Source organism: Dendrobates tinctorius, unplaced genomic scaffold (assembly GCF_039654945.1).
Source record: "Dendrobates tinctorius isolate UK_male_01 unplaced genomic scaffold, ASM3965494v1 ptg000041l, whole genome shotgun sequence".
NCBI lineage: Eukaryota > Metazoa > Chordata > Amphibia > Anura > Dendrobatidae > Dendrobates > Dendrobates tinctorius.
In genome coordinates, this window is record NW_027361709.1 from 4,830,754 (window position 1) to 4,848,136 (window position 17,383).

Below are 17,383 nucleotides of genomic sequence, written 5' to 3' on the forward strand. Positions count from 1 at the left end.
TCAGGAGAACTGGGCGTTCCACTCATGTGCAAATATCGCCTTCTATAACTTTTACTGCCGGACATTTTAGCCAGCAACATCCAGCTGTGACCAAAGGCAACCAATCAGATTGCTTCTCTCATATCCCATTTGGAGTAAGAAAAATATAACCTAGCTCATGATTTGCTGCCTTTAGTCATAACAGTATATTTCTTAAAGGGGAAGTCACTTTGCATATATCAGCTTGTGACATAGAATATTTGTTTATAGCACTCTCACAACTGAGTGGTCCTGAAAACGACCACCCGTGGGCTCAAAGGGGGGTGGGGGCTCAAAACAGGGAATCGGCACTGTAATTTAAGGACCCAGTCTCCCCTCCATTAGTTTGTGCAGCATGAATTTTGTCCCTAGGTGGAAGGCCAGATGAAAACCCTCCAGTCCCTGTGACATGATTCATTGCTGTCTGATCCTCAATGCAGCCTCTGTTCACACACAAAGTCCAGCTAGGTGGCTAATTTATACCGCACTACTGAGCACATGACAACCTTTATTCTTATGGAAATCGCCGCGGCCGGCCTGCTGTAGGACATCAACATATCGGCTGCCTCGTGCATCTTCATTAACATGGCAACGGGTGCATAAATCAAGGGTTATTAATAATTATACATATATACACACATTATGTTTACAAGCTAAATCTTGTAAAACTAAATTAATTTTTTAATTTGCAGCTTTTTTTTTTTTTTTTTTTTTACTAATAATGGAAAATTCATATAGTAAAATTTTATGAGAAATATATTGACTACGACTAAGTGTTTTGTGTTTTTTTGTTTTCTTCTTGTTCATATTATTTAGCTTTATTTTCTGAATTTTTTTTTCTTTTTTTTTTTTTTACTAATAATGGAAAATTCATATAGTAAAATTTTATGAGAAATATATTGACTACGACTAAGTGTTTTGTGTTCTTTTGTTTTCTTCTTGTTCATATTATTTAGCTTTATTTTCTGAATTTTTTTTTTTTTTTTTTTTTTTTTTATACCCCATAACAGTTGGGTGGGGAGATTCATTAAACTCCACTAAATGCAGTTTAATAGGGACTCAAGCCACCATAGTCCCCTTATTTACCAGCAGGGAGTCCACTGGCTTCAAAGACAAAGGAGGGGGTAGGGGGCAGCAGGGACTTCTAAATTACAGGGCGAGAACCTGGAGGTTGCAGACCTCTGCTCATACAAACAAAAAAAGCTGAAAAAAGCCATGTCCCTCCAGGTCACACATGGGATCGGTTTCACAAACAGTCACATGGCTTCTCCTGCCGACCTTTAACCCTGTCACTCACTTGGGAAGCTATTTAATTGCCAAGTTTCCCACCACCTCCCAGAGAAGAGGGAACAAAAGACACCAGGATGGCACATTCCAAGTCCCAGAGCACCTCCATAGGGGCAAGAGGCCCAAAACGTCACAGACCTGCACAATACTCGAGACTGGACTCACATCTGCTCTATAGTGACACAACCAGGCAACAAGTATGTTTTTGCTTCTTGTTAGCCTTCTGATAATCCAGGGCACACACCAGGACCTTATATACACTGCTCAAAAAATAAATGGAACACTTACACAGAATATAACTCCAAGTAAATCAAACTTCTGTGAAATCAAACTATTCACTTAGGAAGCAACACTGATTGACAATCAATTTCACATGCTGTTGTGCAAATGGAATACAAAAAAAAAAAGGAAATTATTGGCAATTATCAAGACACCCTCAATAAAGGAGTGGTTCTGCAGGTGGGGACCACAGACCACATCTCAGTACCAATGCTTTCTGGCTGATGTTTTGGTCACTTTTGAATGCTGGTTGTGCTTTCACACTCGTGGTAGCATGAGATTGACTCAGGTAGTGCAGCTCATCCAGGATGGCACATCAATGCGAGCTGTGGCAAGAAGGTTTGCTGTGTCTGTCAGCGTAGCGTCCAGAGGCTAGAGGCGCTACCAGGAGACAGGCCAGTACACCAGGAGACGTGGAGGGGACCGTAGGAGAGCAACAACCCAGCAGCAGGACCGCTACCTCAGCCTTTGTGCAAGGAGGAACAGGAGGAGCACTGTCAGTGCCCTGCAAAATGACCTCCAGCAGGCCACAAATGTGCATGTGTCTGCACAAACAGTTAGAAACTGACTCCATGAAGATGGTCTGAGTGCCCGACGTCCACAGATGGGGGTTGTGCTCACAGCCCAACACCGTGCGGGATGCTAGGCATTTGCCACAGAACAATAAGATTGGCAATTTCGCCACTGGCGCTCTGTGCTCTTCACAGATGAAAGCATGTTCACACTGAGCACATGTGATAGATGTGAGAGTCTGGAGACGCCGTGGAGGGCGATCTGCTGCCTGCAACATCCTTCAGCATGACCGATTTGGCAGTGGGTCAGTAATGGTGTGGGGTGGCGTTTCTTTGGAGGGCCGCACGGTGTTGGGCTGTGAGCACAACCCCCATCTGTGGACGTCGGGCCCTCAGCCCATCCTCATGGAGTCTGTTTCTAACAGTTTGTGCAGACACATGCACATTTGTGGCCTGCTGGAGGTCATTTTGCAGGGCTCTGGCAGTGCTCCTCCTTGCACAAAGGTGGAGGTAGCGGCCCTGCTGCTGGGTTGTTGCCCTCCTATGGCCCCCTCCACATCTCATGGTGTACTGGCCTGTCTCCTGGTAGCGCCTCCAGCCGCTGGACACTACGTTGACAGACACAGCAAACCTTCTTGCCAAAGCTCGCATTGATGTGCCATCCTGGATGAGCTGCACTACCTGAGTCACTTGTGTGGGTTGTAGAATCCGTCTCATGCTACCACAAGTGTGAAAGCACAACCAACATTCATAAGTTACAAAAACATCAGCCAGAAAGCATTGGTACTGAGATGTGGTCTGTGGTCCCCACCTGCAGGACCACTCCTTTATTGAGGGTGTCTTGATAATTGCCAATAATTTCCATCTGTTTTCTATTCCATTTGCACAACAGCATGTGAAATTGATTGTCAATCAGTGTTGCTTTCTAAGTAGACAGTTTGATTTTACAGAAGTCTGATTTACTTGGGAGTTATATTCTGTTGTTTAAGTGTTCCCTTTATTTTTTTGAGCAGTGTATTTCAGGAGGCAGGTAACACAGTTGCCTAAAAAAATTGATGCTGGGGCTGAACTTTTGAGGTGGGTGTCAATCAGGCGCATGCATACAAAAAGGCAGCCCCATACATGCCCGCCAGAAGTCAAACCAATGCACGCACGGCCGCCAGCAGACAGACCAACCCACCCACGCCCGGCCGCCATCAAACAGACAGACTGACCAACCAACCAACCCACCCACGCACGGCCGCCAGCAGACAGACTGACCAACCCACCCCCATGCACTCATGGCCGCCAGCAGACAGAACCATGAACGCCCGCCAGTAAACAGCCATGACCGCCCTCCTGCCAGCAAACAGCCACGAATGCTCGCCTGCAGCAAACAGAGCCATGATCGCCTGCAGGCATCCCAGCAGACAGACCAACCCATGCATGCACACCCGCCAGCAAATAGATAAACCCATGCATGCACAAACACCCGCCAGCAAACAGACCCATGCATGCCCGCCAGAAAACAGATAAACCCAGGGTTGTACACAGAAAGGTAGCACAATATGTGCCAAAAAAAACGCAAATAGACCATGATCAAAAGCACACAATCCCATGAACACACAGACCAACCTATACACATATACTGTACAGATGAAGGTGCAAATAGACTAGTGCATAAATATCCACATATGAACAGATGCTCACAAACAAATGTGCGCCAACAGAGAAAGATGTACACACAAAGGTAAAAAAAAAAAAATCTATGATTAAGTCCAAGCATTTCATGTATATGAAGATAATGCAGTAAACGCATCTCCTGGAGATGTATAATACATACAGAATCTACAGCAGCAGCACAGACTCCGTATAATGGCTAAAAACAATTTAAGTCTATAGATGGCGGAGATGTTAAGCAGCCTCTCACCCCGGACCCGGCAGAGCGATGATGTGTGTATCATATTAACTATTCATAACTGTATTCAATAAGATTTCCCCTGCAGGCCCAAACACAGAGAAGCCACTTGCTGGAACAGGGCTTAATGTGATTGGTAAGGGACCTCCTCTCCTCCCAGGCCGGGGAATAAATACGGTTAATATTACAGAGCAAGTATCTCTGCAGAGCGCACGTCCCACTGAGGATAGACCGGAGAGTTATATGGATTCCACCTTCTCATCGTAGAGGACTATGCCCGCTGCAGGCAATCCATACAGAGGAGACATCACCGTCAAAATGTCACTTTCACCATTAATGGGAGCAAACATTCAGTTATAAAGCTGTGTGGAGGAAAGCAGAACTATACAGAGCACAGAAAATCAAGACTTAAAAATACAAAAATATTCCCCTTTAAATTCCACCCAGAATGGCTATAATCATGTATGTCAATAGGTCTAAAAAGAATATCACTAGGTCATGGATAAAAACTAAATCATTACGATTTCATCCATTTATAAACACACAAAGCTTCCTCCATAGACAAGAACAGAACTGTGCCACCTCGTGGACAAAACACAATGAACTACAATAAGATTCTGCAAATGTCGATATGGATCAAATGCAACTCCACACATGGGATTACTATCCCGCCAAAAAAATTACAAAATTGTACTGCAACATCTATTAGTGATAAAAGAGAAAATAAATCATTACTTTCCAAAACTGTATTAACCCTCCGTCAGGAACAATGGATCTGACAGGCGCAGCTCTTCTACTTTCATTTCTCCCTTCTCACCAGATTTTCAGGAAACCCCCTCCCTCTAGATAGTCTCCTGGCTCTAGCTGCTGTGTGAAACCTGATACCACAGTTGGTCTGCAGAGCTTCAGGAAGGAAGGTATAGCTGTGCTGGCTTCTCAGGCTCATTGGTCCCAAACACATCACACTTTATAAGGTTAGTATGTAATGTTTTTAGTCATTACTATTGTTTATTTAGCTTGTTTTATGAATGGATTGAGAAAGGTTTGTATATATTTCATATAAATAAGGCAGATTTTCTTACAAATGAAAGTGTACTTCTCAGGAGTTTTGAAATTTGTGTATATCAAAGTTATTACTTTTATGTTGAGTAAATGGGTTTGTTTTGCACCTGATAATGTGTAGTCTCTTTTATTACATCCCTATGAAGGTCTCTGATCACTTTTAGATCACTGAAATTGAGAAAATTAGATATTCTAGGCATTTTTCTAGCCTGCGCTTGACAGGCACATTGTTCCATTACGAGTTAGTGCGAATATTGTTCCTGATGGAGGGTTAAAGATGGCAGCGGGGTGAGGCAACAAAAGGTTTAATATTGAGGTCCAAAACATAAGAGCTCAGATGATATACGTGGATAATAGCTTCCTGAATAGACCAATACAAAATAGCACCACCTAGTGGTCAATTACCATGAAAAAAATGTATTGATAATGAATAAACTGTAGTCAAGAAAAATACTGGTGCATGCATGAGTAAGTGGGATCAACTCAGCCAAGTAACATTCAATGATTATAACCCTAATGAAAGGTCATCACCAAGCACCTCTGGAGAACCGGACCTGTCAATCAGTAATACATTAGGCCTGTTTCACACTTCCGTTTTTGTGTCCTCCAAACGGATCCGTTTCCGTTTTTTTTACGGAAACTGATGCAAACGGATCCGTTTTTAAAAAAACCGGATCCGTTTTTAAAAAAACCGGATCCGTTTTTTTTGACGGATCCGCGGTAACCACTAATGGAAGTCTATGGGACAAAAAAAACGGATCCTGCAAAAAAATGGCGGATCCGTTTTTTTACGGAAACCAACGGATTTTGACGGATTTGAAAAAACGGAAGTGTGAAACAGGCCTAACCAATGGCTGCAGGACAGACCTCAGGCCTGACCACATAGATTCACTTTTTGTTTCCCTTAAAGGCAAATAAGTATCTCTGACCTGATGAGAGATTAGTGAGAAGTGTATCAAGAAGTTGGTTGCCGTGGAAACACAAACTTATAACAATGGAATGTATCACTGGATTTAACCAAATGCGTGCCAGATTGTATTGTTTCCACTTAGATCAGTAGGATCAGATCTGTAAGTGCTCTGGTGTTTAAGGGGGCACGTGATGGATGTGAAGTGAAGGGGGGAAAGAATAGGAGTAGTAATATTGCAAAAGATTGCTGTATTAGACCAACAAGCTGATATACGGTAAATGTATTTAAAACATCAGTAACATTATTAAATGTCAGACTAAAGGACATATACTGTGAATATTTTTTTTTGTATTAAGAATTTCTTTCAAGAACTGCGCCTGTGACTGCAGCAGAAAATTCACCCTTTGTGGAGCTGCAGCCCACTGTGCTGTATGGCTGAATGCCTCCATGTTGTCATACATTAGTCCAAAGCCGCTCCAAAAGCAATACAGATCTCGGCAGGCCTGCTGTCCGTCACCGCAGAGCGCCACTTGTCACTCAAGGCCGGCTAACAGATCCGCGCCAAGCCTGTCCCTGGTCACTCAGCTCTCAGCACCAGTCCTAGGAATTTATCTTTCAGCACCACAGGGAACAAAACGGCTTTATTCAAAATCTACCCAAACAAGTCTACCCAGGTCAGACTGCTGAGGGGCAAAGCAAGGACCATCACCCTCAACATTCCACACCCAATCCTTGAAAGAAAAACTATGACAAGGCACCTGATAATGCAAATTCCCCAGCAATGAGAGCCAAAAATACATTAAAAAAAAGATTAGAATGTGGATCTATATGGGAAATATTGGGGGTGCCCAATCTATGCAGCTCCAACACAACTACCACTCCTTACAGGCTGTAAGTACAACCCTCAGTTACAAAACTACAACTCCTGACATACTCTAAAATAAGTGCAAAGTTTACTTGCAAAACTACAATTCCCAACAAGCTCGGAGTTGGAAGTTGAGAGTTTGGACAGTCAGAGAAACAAAAGATAAAGTGAAGACATCTGTTACCCCTACACTGTCCGTCAGGGCACGGTAGGGGGTGAATTTTGCAGCAGCGCTTGAGTCCTATAAGGGGCGAAATTAGTAATTTGAAAGCCAGACACATTAAAAACTATATAGAGTTACACCTATACATATAGAGCTCTATGCAAATGGCACCTACATATACCAAGCTGGTATTCAATTTAATAAATAAATAAAAAGGCGACTGATCAACCAAGATGGGCACTGTGACGTCACTGGGTCACCACGACTGGGAGAAGTCACTACTTTACTTACTGCTGGGTTCCGTAGACAGGAAGCACAAGCCAAGGAGTATTAACCCTCAAGTGTCCAGAGGGAGGAGCCTGTGACATGTCAATGAGCAAGGCATGAGTCGAGACCTCAGAGTCCTCTGATGACATGGCCGGTGGGCGACAAATGACAATAACCCAAACAAGTCAGGTAGCTACTGCCCAGTCTAGTCATGCAATACGGCGTTTGCACCCTAGCTCGCCTTGTTTTTTCAGGGTACACCACGCGGTTCTGCTGCCCTTCCACACAAAGGCTCAATACATATTGCCAAATAGTCACAAGGTCGGGAGAGGCAAGCCAAATATTCTGAACACAAGCAGCATATCCACAGACATACCAGCCCTAAAGTGTAGACACTGCCCTAATGGTGCTATATAAAAATGGACTAATTATGTGACTATCCCTTTAAGAAGATAATAGGTTACATTTCTCTTTGAAACATTGGATACAGGATGCCACAGCTCACCTCTCATCAGCACCACCCCCCACCATGTCAGGTTAAAGGGCACGGGGTCAGAAGGCCCCAGCAGCTGCAACAGTTTAAAGCCGGAGGTTGTGGAACCATTTGCTGGGGACATGTGGAAATATCAGCACTGGGGGATTAACGAGGAGGGGGCTGGGGACCGCTCTACAACTTTCTTTATGAACGGCACTTTAAATGAAGCAGTATTCTTTTCCTGGCCTCTCTGCAGTGTGGTGCTGCATATGCTGTAGCGCAGGAGATAATGTGGAGAAATATTAGATGCATGAAGGGGAGAGGGGGCGGCTGCAGTTCTCGTATATTACGAGTGACTGGACAGGTAACATATTACATATACAGTCATCTGGTCTCACTCTGCAGTCATGGCATCCAAATTATGACCCCCAAAGAGTCCGGGAAGGAGTCTGGAGCCTTCTCCGAGTTCATGGCTATATAAAACAATGAATGTTTGTTCTGAAAACAATGGCAAAATGTATTTCCTAAATCTTGGCAATGAGAAGGACAGAAATGTGGTAGAGTTACCAGCAACATACTCTGCAGGGTCATAAAACCTGGAGAAGACTACTCTGAATAGTACTGGCATCACTGAATGCGGCTGTCATGAGATGCTCCAGCAAAGAGAACAATAATACATACACACACACACACACACCAGACTCCGCAAACATCACATACATGTATACCGTAAATATCACGTGTACACCGCTAATATACACACACCAAAACACATGTGCACTGCTAATACACACACACGACTCTGTAATCCTATACATGTCTGCCGTAAATATCACACACCAGACTACGCAATCCTATACATGTGTACGGCATATATCATGCACACCAGACACATACATGTACACCGCACACACACCAGACTCCGTAATCATCATATACATGTATACTGCATATATCATACACACCAGCCACATACATGTACTCCGATAATATACACACACGTGCACTGCAACATCATATATATGTAGACAAAAAATACACACGCCAGACATATACACCGCAAATATACACAAAACAGGCATATACATGTGTACCGCTAATATACACACACCAGACATACCACAAACATCATATACTTGTATACCACAAATCTCAGACATGCGTGTAATGCAAATATACACATGTACACGGCTAATATTCACAGACTAGACAATCATGAACACACAAATATCACAGACATATACACCGCATACATCATACACACCAGACACATACATGTGCATCACAAATCTTATAAATGCGCACCAGACATGTAGATGTATACCTCAAATCTCATACACACACCAAACATATAAGTGTCTACCAGAAATGCTTTACATTATACATCTACACACGATAGATACAGGGTATATATACACACACCATTCAAATGAACACTATTCACAGGTACTGATCTATAGCCACATATACACAAAAACTATATACATATAGGAGTTTATGTATGCATCTTCCTTACACACAAACTATGCAGTAATGCAATATATTCACATAGAATCTACCATAAATCTTCACACCCATATATGTAAAGTCTATTTTCCCATACAGGATATACATAGACACAAGTAAATGCATGTGTAAAGCACCTGTATATCACAGTGTATGTACAAATACAGCACACAAACGTACATATAGATATATACTACACTCACGTATATTCACCATTATTTGCATTTCTTCATAACATAGAAATCCATGCACTCCTATATTATACTATGAAGTATAGACATCTTCATTAAACCCCTCAGGATCAGACATGGCCACATACCGTATACGGACATACATGCAGATATACATACGTACTGGAACGTTACATCCTGCATAAACTTCTCCCCACAGATGGTCTAAGGCTTCCAGACCTAATTACCTTCCTCCCAGTATCAGGGATATGGACACCATCGCCAGACATGAGCCCTCAGTCCTCTCCAGTCCGACAGATGAACCGTCCTCACGAAATCAGGACAATGCCGAGCTCACTCATCCGCCGACATGCCTACTGACAGCGCCAGTGCGGGCACAAAGGGGTTAACGCCACCTTGTGCCAACAAATCCCACAAACTCTGAAAGGAACATTCTTTCCCTGCATTGGCAGGGGGCTCCTCCGGTACTGGTGCGGCAGCCCCCCCCGGGTGAGCTCTCCAGAATGAGCGGAGGACACAGGTAGGATTCACACCTCCGTGGTATTTCTAGAAAGCGCGCAGGGCACTCCGGTGGAGCGCTGCCATCTACTTACAGGTGTAGGAAGAGGTGGCAGCACCCTGGCATGCAGCTGGCAGCTCTCCTCCATCCAGCAGATGATAAATATTCAGGGCGATGCACAGGGCGAGCATCCTTATCCACCACGGTGAAGCAGCTTCGCCTTCCACATATTTTTGATTTTTCGCAGTCTCCGATCTAAATGCGAGCGCCAGGACTGCACTACAGGATCCTAATGGTCTTCTGCATTCACTGCTCTACCTGCTCCCTCCATCCAACACAAAGCACCCCCTTCCTCTTCTTGGGTGAAATCCACGCTACTGATCTCCGCAGAGGGGGGAGAAAAGGAGAAGGAAGGAAAAAAAAAAAAAAAAAAAGATTTCCACCCAATTTTACCCTCAGATCCTTAACCCCTCTACTGCCACCCTACAATGCACCGCAGGCCCAACCAATTGGTTACTAGGGTGTTAACAATACCCCAAGGAAATTAAGCAGAGAAGTGGGATGTTGAAGGGGGTGATTAAATAGTCTATTCATGTCATTGCCCGTAATGTCCATAGCGCCAACCTATACCACGGCTCCGTACACACATTGGTAAAATCCCCAAGTCATGGCACAGGGACAAGTGTGATTAATTGCTTCCCTGCTGCATAGGAGGATGGGGGAGGTAGTGCTTGAAAACTAAGAGGAAGGATCTGCATTGACACCAAACATCCCAAATCATGATCTTATAGGAATGCAAGGGGGATTTTTGGGGGGGGTGCCAAAAGGTCCATTAGCTTAGTAACTTCAGCTTGTGAGTACAGAAGGTAATGAGGGGTATACAGGATATTTCAGCAGGGGACCAATCTAGAGCAAATACTCACACTGACATCAGATGACCGGCGCATTTCTAGCAGCGAAGCCACTTTATTAAACTGGCATCAGATGCAGGAAAACATCAGCAGCCTCTCCCTGCCCACTATCTGCAGCATGGCAAGGGGCCCCGCAGCACATACGGAGGGCTCTATAGACCCATGCACAGCAGCACAGCCAGCCATGGGGATCACATCCTGGAAACCGTGGGGGTGCAGTGCAGGGGCCCCCAGTGACCGCCTGGCCAGTGCAGGGACCCCCCAGTGACCGGCTGTCCAGTGCAGGGACCCCCCAGTGACAGCCAGTCCAGTGCAGGGACCCCCCAGTGACAGCCAGTCCAGTGCAGGGACCCCCCAGTGACAGCCAGTCCAGTGCAGGGACCCCCCAGTGACCGGCAGTCCAGTGCAGGGACCCCCCAGTGACCGCCTGTCCAGTGCAGGGACCCCCCAGTGACCGCCTGTCCAGTGCAGGGACCCCCCAGTGACCGCCTGTCCAGTGCAGGGACCCCCCAGTGACCGCCTGTCCAGTGCAGGGACCCCCCAGTGACCGCCTGTCCAGTGCAGGGACCCCCCAGTGACCGCCTGTCCAGTGCAGGGACCCCCCAGTGACCGCCTGTCCAGTGCAGGGACCCCCCAGTGACCGCCTGTCCAGTGCAGGGGGCCAGCATGCTGCAGTCCTGGGTGCCCGCAGCCCGCTCCCCGGTCTTCCTCGGCAGCACGTTGCAGACCTCCAGTTTCCTTCTCTCCCTTCTCCAGTGACCCGGGAAGAGCAGGAAAAGTTCCCACGGTGCATGCGGGTTACTTACCGTGAGCGCGGGCGCCCGCTGCTGCCATGTCCGGAGTCCCGGCGCCGTGATACAATGTAGCAGCTCAGCATGAATGGGAAGGAATGCAGCGCAGCTTCCACTGGAACTCCAGCCTCGATCTCACTTCCCAGGGCGCTGCCGTACCGCGGCTCAACGCCAGAGGGCGCGCCAGCCGGCCTGGGAGGGGACACATGCGGGGGGAGGAGCCTACTCTTACTCACTGTTAACCCTGACTTGGCTGCAAGACTAATGTAACAGAAAGAGTTTATGATTACATTATTATGTCAAAAAGAAAGGGAGATGGTTATATGGTCATTGCGTGACACAACTAGAGTAGCATAGAGCAATTATATGTATATAAAGATCCAGATCCTGCACATTGTCCTGCATGAATACCGAACTGAACAACAGATAATTATAAGTACAACCATTTTTCTTGTTTGAATTCAGATAGAAATGTCGCCCCCTGCTGAGAAATACACAGTGTAATAGTTCCACTGGTGGAGAGAAAGTGATAACAAGAATAAGAATAATTTTTATTTTTAGACCATCAAAGTACTCCATAGCACTTGGCACTACTATAATACTGCTCTTATGTACAGGACTAAAACTACTATAATACTGCTCCTATGTACAAGAATATAACTACTATAATACTGCCCCCATGTACAAGAATATAACTACTATAATACTGCTCCTATGTACAAGAATATAACTACTATAATACTGCTCCTATGTACAAGAATATAACTACTATAATACTGCCCCTATGTACAAGAATATAACTACTATAATACTGCTCCTATGTACAAGAATATAACTACTATAATACTGCCCCTATGTACAAGAATATAACTACTATAATACTGCCCCTATGTACAAGAATATAACTACTATAATCCTGCCCCTATGTACAAGAATATAACTACTATAATACTGCTCCTATATACAAGAATATAACTACTATAATACTGCCCCTATATACAATAATATAACTACTATAATACTGCCCCTATATACAAGAATATAACTACTATAATACTGCCCCTATGTACAAGAATATAACTACTATAATACTGCTCCTATGTACAAGAATATAACTACTATAATACTGCTCCTATGTACAAGAATATAACTACTATAATACTGCTCCTATGTACAAGAATATAACTACTATAATACTGCTCCTATGTACAAGAATATAACTACTATAATACTGCCCCTATGTACAAGAATATAACTACTATAATACTGCCCCTATGTACAAGAATATAACTACTATAATCCTGCCCCTATGTACAAGAATATAACTACTATAATACTGCTCCTATATACAAGAATATAACTACTATAATACTGCCCCTATATACAATAATATAACTACTATAATACTGCCCCTATATACAAGAATATAACTACTATAATACTGCCCCTACATACAAGAATATAACTACTATAATAGTGCCCCTATATACAAGAATATAACTACTATAATACTGCCCCCTATGTACAAGAATATAACTACTATAATACTGCCCCTATATACAAGAATATAACTACTATAATACTGCCCCTATATACAAGAATATAACTACTATAATACTGCCCCCTATGTACAAGAATATAACTACTATAATACTGCCCCTATGTACAAGAATATAACTACTATAATACTGCTCCTATGTACAAGAATATAACTACTATAATACTGCTCCTATGTACAAGAATATAACTACTATAATACTGCTCCTGTGTACAAGAATGTAACTACTATAATACTGCCCCTATATACAAGAATATAACTACTATAATACTGCCCTCTATATACAAGAATATAACTACTATAATACTGCCCCCTATGTACAAGAATATAACTACTATAATACTGCCCCTATATACAAGAATATAACTACTATAATACTGCCCCTATGTACAAGAATATAACTACTATAATACTGCCCCTATGTACAAGAATATAACTACTATAATACTGCTCCTATGTACAAGACTATAACTACTATAATACTGCCCCTATATACAAGAATATAACTACTATAATACTGCCCCTATATACAAGAATATAACTACTATAATACTGCCCCTATATACAAGAATATAACTACTATAATACTGCCCCCTATGTACAAGAATATAACTACTATAATACTGCCCCTATGTACAAGAATATAACTACTATAATACTGCTCCTATGTACAAGAATATAACTACTATAATACTGCTCCTATGTACAAGAATATAACTACTATAATACTGCTCCTGTGTACAAGAATGTAACTACTATAATACTGCCCCCTATGTACAAGAATATAACTACTATAATACTGCTCCTGTGTACAAGAATGTAACTACTATAATACTGCCCCCTATGTACAAGAATATAACTACTAATACTGCTCCTATGTACAAGAATATAACTACTATAATACTGCTCCTGTGTACAAGAATGTAACTACTATAATACTGCCCCCTATGTACAAGAATATAACTACTATAATACTGCTCCTGTGTACAAGAATGTAACTACTATAATACTGCCCCCTATGTACAAGAATATAACTACTATAATACTGCCCCTATATACAAGAATATAATTACTATAATACTGCCTCTATATACAAGAATATAACTACTATAATACTGCTCCTATGTACAGGAATAAAACTACTATAATACTGCCCCCATGTACAAGAATATAACTACTATAATACTGCCCCTATGTACAAGAATATAACTACTATAATACTGCCTCTATGTACAAGAATATAACTACTATAATACTGCCCCTATGTGCAAGAATATAACTACTATAATACTGCCCCTATGTACAAGAATAAAACTACTATAATACTGCTCCCTATGTGCAAGAATATAACTACTATAATACTGCTCCTATGTACAGGAATAAAACTACTATAATACTGCTCCCTATGTGCAAGAATATAACTACTATAATACTGCCCCTATGTACAGGAATAAAACTACTATAATACTGCCCCTATGTGCAAGAATATAACTACTATAATACTGCTCCTATGTACAGGAATAAAACTACTATAATACTGCCCCCATGTACAAGAATATAACTACTATAATACTGCTCCTATGTACAAGAATATAACTACTATAATACTGCCCCCTATGTACAAGAATATAACTACTATAATACTGACTCCTATGTACAAGAATATAACTACTGTAATACTGTCCCTTATATACAAGAATATAACTACTATAATACTGCTCCTATTGTGATGCAGTGACCGCTGTGACAGCTAGGGGGCGCTGTCTGGGTCATGCACACAGGCATCTCCATTATTGTAATTGGGAAAATGGTGACCGGCAGGGTTGATATGTATCAGAGGGGTGGGTGCCCTGTGATGGAAGACGAATCATGTTGTGATTAGCAGATCTACTGCTAATGGGTTTTTTTTGTTTTATATGGGGCAGCTTTCAGGTGACTTGGTGAGATGGGTGGAACTAGTCACCTACAAACCCACCCAGGAGCGTGGGTCTGAACGCCCAGGATAAAGCCTGCGTGTGTCTGTGTGAAATAGGACCTGCGATGAGGTCATAGCCATGTGATCCCCCTTGTGGGCATGGCTACGGACCATATAAGGTGAACAGGGTAGGTCACATGGGAGAGTGCCTGGATCTGATTGGTCTGTGTGGAAGGTCCTGGAAGGCCACATGTGAGAGCAGCGTCTGTGACAGACTGCGTTTGGGGAGCCACTGTCTGGCTGTGGTTCTGGAACGGTGAGGCGGCCTAGTGAATAAGGCACTGTCCGGAACGGTGAGCCCCGTGCGGCCGCTCCCCAGAGAGAAAGGACTAGCCGAGAGTTGGCATCTGGAGCAGGAGCTCCAAGAGCTAACCCGGACAGGGGGAATTAATCGAGAGACTGCTGAGTCTGATTGCTGGACAAAGCACAGCCTGTGTGAACACAGGGCTACAGGAGCGGAGCTCCACTATGAACATTTCTTTGGTCTGCTGTAACACTGTTATCATTTCCTCATGCTGCCACGGTTTATACCGTATACAATAAACCGTATGGACTGTGTTATGTGAAAAGCCTGTGCCGGACCTGGTTTATCTGCAGCCAAGTGAGTGTCCCCCAATACACTCAGTGAGAGCTACCTTACATACAGTATGGTGGAGAATGCTAAGGGCACTGTTGTAGCCTTGGCGCTAGGGGCAACGGACGAGGACTACAAAATCGGTTGCTAGGGGCAACTGTTTCAAGAAGCACATGTTGCAGTGCTGGCGACGCTGAGCCAGGTAACAGACAGGAGTCTGTGGTATGCTGACCGGGGTCAGAGAAAAGACTGTTTGAGAAGTCGCTATAGGGTGCCTCTGTGCATATGAGGTACCCGGGAACCTGTGTGGCCGACACCAGCAGGTAATGGACAGGAGTCCCGTGTTGTACTGACTGGGGTCAGTGAGAGACTGTGTACCTGAATGGTTCAGGGTGCCAGGTCCTGGAGGGTCAGTGTTGGGAATTTCCGGGAGAAGAATCGGATCCTTGGAACACGTGCTGAGACCTTGGACCTGGTGAGGCCGGTGTGTTGGGACGGATCCTTGAATAGCACCCGGTGAGGCGTGAGTGTTGGACGGTCTCAGGTGGAGACGGACATCCTAAATTGCACCCGCTGAGGCCCTGGACCTGTTGACCGGTGTGTTGGGAGACCCTGGATGGAGGGTTGGATCCCTGAATAGCACCCGGTGAGGCCTGTAAGTTGGACGGTTCCACGTGGGAACGGACGTCCTGAATATCACACGGACAGGCCACATGTTCATTTTTTTGTGTTTTTTTTTTTTCTCCCTCAAGTCAGCTTGCGGTGGCTCAGTAGGGTCACAAAGGTGACAAGCAGCTTGCTGTAACTTGGCGGGGTTACAAAGGTGATAAGCGTCTGGCTGTAACTCGGTGGGGTTACGAAGATTGCTGTGGATCGGTGGGTCCACGAATACAGCGCAGCAGGAGCTGCAGTGACGCCAGCAGCTGTTTGGCGAGCGGCAGCCTGAAGCGCCGGTGATTTGCAGCTACAGCCGGAGCTGTGGCAGTGCCAGCAGGAGCTGGTGGGGTATCGTAAGACTACATCAGCTTATTCGTCTTCTTAAAGGGCCAGTATTAAGCCCAAAAGACATAAACGGTACCGTGTGAACTCTGGCCTAAGAAGGCTTGTAGAGGGGACATGGGGAAATCCCATATCAAGTCAGCTTGCGGTGGCTCAGTAGGGTCACAAAGGTGACAAGCGGCTGGCTGTAACTCGGTGGGGTTACGAAGATTGCTGTGGATCGGTGGGTCCACGAATACAGCGCAGCAGGAGCTGCAGTGACGCCAGCAGCTGTTTGTGAGCGGCAGCCTGAGGCGCCGATGATTTGCGGCTACAGCCGGAGCTATGGCTGTGCCAGCAGGAGCTCGTGGGGTATCGTAAGACTACATCAGCTTATTCGTTTTCTTAAAGGGCCAATATTAAGCCCAAAAGACATAAACGGTACCGTGTGAACTCTGGCATAAGAAGGCCTGTAGAGGGGACATGGGGAAATTCCGAAAGGGGGCAGTGGCGGTGACCCAAAAGGGGGTGGAGCCCTAAAGGGAGGCGGTGGCCCAAATCGGGGTGGTGACCCAAAAGGGGGTGGAGTCCCAGAGGGAGGCGGAGTCCCAAAAGGGGATAGTGGCCCAAAAGGGGGAGGAGCATCCTGACCTAAAAGGGGTGAT

At 44.4% G+C, this 17,383-nt stretch overlaps 1 protein-coding gene and 1 long non-coding RNA gene across 5 annotated transcripts in view; one reads left to right on the forward strand and one right to left on the reverse strand.

Moving 5' to 3' along the window:
* Positions 1–11,813, reverse strand: part of PLXNA1 (plexin A1) — a 347,787-nt gene extending 335,974 nt beyond the window's left edge. The window contains exon 1 of one of the 4 annotated variants that reach the window (XM_073575031.1): positions 11,649–11,813. The gene's annotated coding sequence lies outside the window, so the exon portion shown is untranslated. Of the gene's footprint in view, positions 1–9,659; positions 9,799–10,025; positions 10,285–11,648 lie in introns of those variants that run through there. The other 3 variants (XM_073575035.1, XM_073575032.1, XM_073575033.1) reach the window with 3 other exon arrangements.
* LOC141088825 (uncharacterized) overlaps positions 9,853–17,383 on the forward strand; it is a 91,744-nt gene continuing 84,213 nt past the window's right edge. The window contains exon 1 of the long non-coding RNA XR_012232071.1: positions 9,853–9,952. This is a non-coding gene — a long non-coding RNA (uncharacterized lncRNA). The remainder of the gene's footprint in view (positions 9,953–17,383) is intronic.